Consider the following 6,000-nt stretch of genomic DNA (forward strand, 5'->3'; position numbering starts at 1 on the left):
AAATTAAATTACATTCATGACTTGGATAATCACAGGTTGGCACGCAGGCCATTACATCAAATGCAACAACATCTCAGGTTGGCACGCAGGCCATTACATCAAATGCAACAATTCATATGGCTCCGGCCGAATTGTCAAAATCACGACACGCAGGTCATGAAACAATTACACACATGCATCACATACACATAGGGGCCATACCGATCATAAAACCTGCAAAACAGAGTTATGCGATTTCGACGTCCGAACTTAAATCACCGAAACTTTATCTTCTGTGCCGAATTTCGCAAATCTAAATCTTGCGAAAACAGCAAAGCTGTTCTGAACCAATTCTACTTTTTTTGTAGATATAAATCGATATAAAATTCGCCTCAATCCGAGTTCGTATGCAAAAGTTATGACTATTTTACTATAAAACACACTTTTGCGATAACTCAGAATTTGCAGTAGATCCAATCTACTGCCCTATGCATCTCATGCATCTGGCTTATTCCCTAAGTTTTGATTCGACCAATCACATTGATCTTCAACCGCAGCGACCGGGTTTACGTGCATCACTTAACTCCGATGGCGGAAAACCAACCGGTAGGAGTATGTCGATGCACAACCTTCGCAGCTAGTTCACGAAACTAGGTCATAGATCGATCTGAAACTATGCATATCTCTATATGCACATATCCGAATCTATAACGAGATAGCACTGGCTCTTGATACTGCTGTAGGAATATGGGGTAGCAAAAACAAAAATTTTCTACCACATAAACCAGGATTACTGCAGTTATAGATCACGGGATTACCACTAGACGCGCGATTGCAGAACTTCTGTAGCGCGTCGGTGTAGTGCAGATGGAAGCCGGCAGTGCAGTTGCGTGAACCTCCTCATGAACGGCTCATCCTTATGCAGCAAGCGCAACATCTCCATGAAGTCCACACGTACGGGAAGAAGCTTCACTCTCCGGATTGCTAGATCCGCAAGAACGAACTAGGCTTAATGCGCGGGAGGAGGAGCAGGAAGGAGAGAGGAAGGAGGGCAGCTAGGGCTGCTGTGATGAGGGTGCCCCCTCCACCTTTCCCCTCCTTTTATAGCCCTGGTGGGCGCCCCTACATGGGCCTTAGTAGGCCCCACCTTGGGCGCCCCCTTCAGGTGGGCTGCTCTAAGCCCCCACCGCAAGTCCAACCCTATGGGCCTCTCTAGGCCCATTAGTGCATCAAAGCCCAGTCTAATTTGGATCTCATGCTCATTAGGCTTCTGGCCCTTAAGTGTGTGACCCTATGGGCTCACACATAAATAGACATGGCCCAGTACTCCTACTGGCCAATAGTTGTAGCGGTCTCTAGCAAGACATGTCAACTCCTAAGCATGCGCGAATCATATCTGTCAAGCCGTCACAATTTAATACATGTTGTTCCCTTTGCCTCACGATATTTGGTCTAGTTTGAAGCCGACCACTCTTTCTCGATCCTGTGATTTTGAATCCTTGGTTAACTCTTAGCCCTAGCATGGCCATGCATTTCCTGATCCGAATCACTCGAGGGGACCAGAGATATCTCTCTTGTAGAGAGGGGCAAATCCCACCTTGACCAACTATGTCTCACAGCAAGCTTCTTGACAGACACGAAAGCCACCTTTATAACTACTCTGTTACGGTGCAGCGTTTGATGGCTCCTAAGTAAGTCGGTTCACATCTTGAGTACATACAACGATCTTAGGTCTTAGGACACAGCGTACATATTGTGTAATGAGAAGTCATCATCTCGTGTTGGGTCAGTTCAGTCTCATATCTCACATGAGCCCACATTATTAGTTTGACATCCCCATATCCATGACTTGTGAAACATAGTCAATCAACTAATACATGTGCTAGTTTAATATTCATGTGTGTCCTCACATGAACTCCGACTAGGAACACTTTAGAATATTCATACAAGTAAAGAGTTTCACAAATACTTCACATAAGCATTAATCAATACAAGTTGTCATCCATGAATATTCAAGGAACACTTTATTAATCATGAATATAAGAAAATATGATTGCCTCTAGGGCATATTTCCAACATAGTGCAGTAGCGAAATGGTCCGAAATGCACCCACTGGAAAGAAACGCACCAAAACATGAGTTTAGTGTACAATGGTGTGGATCGGGAGCGTTCTTTGCGAAAAATTCTGACAAGACATCGTGGCACGAACTTTTGCATTAATTGCACCAGTCTGGCGCGTTTTGCACCAAGTTTCGTGCAGTAGTGAATCGGTCCCAAATGCACCCAAACAGAAAGAATCGCACCAAAACATGAGTTTAGGGTCCGATGGTGTGGATCGGGAGTGTTCGTTAAGAAAAATTCTAACAAGACATCGTAGCACTAACTTTTGCATTAATTGCACCAGTTTGGCGTGTTTTGTAGCAAGTTTTGTGCAGTTGCGAAACGGTTCCAAATGCACCCAAACAAAAAAAAAATGCACCAAAACATGAGATTAGGGTCGAATTGTGTGGATCGGGAGCGTTCATTAAGAATAACTCTAACAAGACATCCTGGCACAAACTTTTGCATTAATTGCACCAGTTTGGTCTGTTTTGGTTCGTGTTTTGTGTGGTAGCAAAGCGGTCCGGAATGCACCCAAACGGAAAGAAACTTATGAAAACATGAGCTTAGGGTCCAATTGTGTGGATCGAGAGCGTTTGTTTTGAGAAATTTTGAAGAGACTTTGTGGCACGAACATTTGCATTAATTGCACTAGGTTGGCCCATTTTGCACCGAGTTTCGTGCAGTAGGAAAACGGTCCCATATGCACCCAAACAGAAACAAACACACCAAAACATGAGTTTAAGATCCAATGGTGTGGATCAGGAGCGTTTGTTGCGAGAAATTGCAACAAGACATCGTGGCACGAACTTTTGCAATAATTGCACCAGTATGACCCGTTTTGCTTCTAGTTTTGTGTAGTAGCGAAACGGTCCCAAATACACCCAAACGGAAAAAAACACATGAAAACATGAGCTTAGAGTCCAATTGTGTGGATCGGGAGCGTAAGTTTCGAGAAATTCTGACGAGACTTTGTGGCACGAACTTTTGCATTAATTGCACCAGGTTGGCCCATTTTGCACCGAGTTTCGTGCAGTAGAGAAACGGTCCCAAATGCACCCAAACGGAAAGAAACGCACCAAAACATGAGTTTAGGGTCCAATGGTGTGGATCAGGAGCGTTTGTTGCGAAAAATTCTAACACGACATCATGGCATGAACTTTTGTATTAATTGCACCAGTTTGGCGCATTTTGCACCAAGTTTCGTGCAGTAGAGAAACGGTCCCAAATGCACCCAAACGGAAAGAAACGCACCAAAACATGAGTTTAGGGTCCAATGGTGTGGATCAGGAGCGTTCATTGAGAAAAAATCTAACAAGACATCGTGGCACAAATTTTTACATTAATTCCACTAGTTTGGCGTGTTTTGCCACAAGTTTTGTGTACTAGAAAAACGGTTCAAAATGCACCCAAATGGAAAGAAACGCAGCAAAACTTGATTTTAAGGTCCAATGGTGTGGATCAGGAGTGTTTGTTGCGAAAAAATCTTACAAGACATCGCGGAACGAACTTTTGCATTAATTGCACCAGTTTGGCGTGTTTTGCAGCAAGTTTTGTGCAGTAGCGAAACGGTCCCAAATGCACCCAACCGGAAAGAAACGCACAAAAACATGAGTTTAGGGTCCAGTGGTGTGGATCGGTAGTGTTCTTTGCGAAAAATTCCGACAAGACATCGTGGCACGATTTTTTGCATTAATTGCACCAGTCTGGCGCTTTTTGAACCAAGTTTCGTGCAGTAGCGAAACAGTCCTGTTGACACTGTTTTTTGGCACTTGTCTGAGGATCGGTGAGAGCAAGGAATGCCAGGTTGGAAATAACGATGGTGCATAGAAGGAAGGCATTGGGCACGGTTTGATGCCGATCGGACATCTCAACGCTTTCTGGGCAAATTTTGTTAAATGATGGTCTCGGTTTGGAAGGTGGTGTTTTTTATTTATTAAAATAAGTTTCTTTAGATAGAATCATTGTTTTGCCGTAATCGGCTATGACTGTGTTAGCGTGGGTATAAATATGAGCCCCCGAACTCTTGTAAAGATTGATACACATCCAAACAAATAAACTTTACTACTTGCAATTTACTTTCTCGTCGGCGACTTCGCCACCCTTTTTTTCTTTTTTGGCGAGTTCTTTCAAGCTGATCAAGGGCGTCTCACATTCGAGCGATTTGGTTTGCTGGTAAGTCTTCGTTTACTGAGTAAATCTAAGCTTTAGCTTCTGGGCGCACCCCTGTCGCTTTGTTCAGATCTATTCAAAATTTATCGAATTTATCTAAACTTTGATCTCTGGGCGCATCGCTGTTTTCTTGTTTAGATAAATTCACAAACTACCCGGCTTAGTGATCTGTTTAATCGGCTGTAATCTCCTTGTTTATCATGATAAACCTTGTAAAGCCGATTAGATCAAATCATAAGCTTAGCTTTGTCCAGATCCATACATTCATGGGTTTGTATATTGTTACTTGGCACGTGTCGGCTTTAGATCTAGCTGTCTAGTTGCTTATCAACATCGGCAGCTCCTTGCCGGTCTGTTGTAGATCGCTTTTATTATAAGCTCATCATACTCGATCTTTTGTCATTTTCTGTATCGGCAGGGCCTTGCCGATACCCCGCGTGAGAGTGATTCGGAAATCCAGCCGATACACTCTTGAATTTGACTATTTGCTGTTTCCTTGTCAATTTACAGGTCAAATTGAGTGCAGTCCGGCCTTGGCGTACGGGGCTCCTGGGCATGGTGTGTGATCATCTCGCGTCAACACATCTTTTGGCACGCTCGGTGGGACAAGAAACATCAAGATACGAGAAGGCAGAGATTTCTGGACAAAACCAGATCCCGATCGATAAGGAGAAACTAGAGGAAGAACACAAGGCAGAACTTAAAGCAATTACATATGCTTTTGAGTAGCGGTGCCTTTTATCCTTCAGCACCAACAGGAGTGGGGAGGTAACAAAAAAAATTCAATTTTCCCACTTTCATATCACATGAAGAGTCACAGAAGGAGGACAGGATGATACATCAGATGAATCAGGCGATTGGACATGCTTTCGTGAATCATGCTCCACTCATGGCCAACCACATCCACAATGCTGTGCTCAAGACGCTACAAGATAGGGGAACACCTGGCTTTTTGGGACCGGCTTATCATCAGGCTAGTCAGATGGTCTTCTCTCCTACTGGATCGACTACTGGGACATCACAGATCCATCCTCAAGCTCAGGATGATGAGGGTGTCATAGATGCACAGCCGATTAGTACTGTAGCGTCAAATCAGACCCCTCTTGTGTACACCAATTCTACGCCGATGGCTACAAATGCACAGGGGAGCCTTATGTCAGGATACCCAGCTGGTTGGGATCCAACTACTGGACTTGGTATGCCTCCAGAATTCATGATCCCATCTCGAACAAAGCAGCCAAGCCCATCGGCTTCTCAGCCGATGAATCAGCAGGTTAATGCGTCGGCTCATCGGCTCCACAGCCGACCCAGCCTCAAGATACCGCACCAATGTCACAACCGGCGGCTACACCTACGTCAGTACCTTCACCAGCGAGCCCAAGCAATGTGTCGTCCCCATGGCCGACACCTCAACAACAGAATCTGGTGATGATGCTGCAGCCCAAGTCTCCTACAGAAGTCCTGGCAAACAGAATCCTTCATGCCAATGGAGTCACATGGGTTTTCCAGGATCTTGCGACTGGTTTTGTGCGTCACGTGAATGTGCCTCTTGTAGCACAGCAACAGCCTAATCAGAGGACAGCACAGAACAGTCAAGGTAATGAGATGGTGCTCTACCAATCACTATCCAATCAACCCCCTCAGCAAGTCACACAAACTGCATCGGCTGCTCAGCCGATGACCACACCAAACGTCCAGCCAGCATCGGCAGCCTTGCCGTTGACTCCATCAACACCTCAGACAACATCA

Source organism: Panicum virgatum, chromosome 1N (assembly GCF_016808335.1).
Source record: "Panicum virgatum strain AP13 chromosome 1N, P.virgatum_v5, whole genome shotgun sequence".
In the NCBI taxonomy this organism is placed as follows: Eukaryota; Viridiplantae; Streptophyta; class Magnoliopsida; order Poales; family Poaceae; genus Panicum; species Panicum virgatum.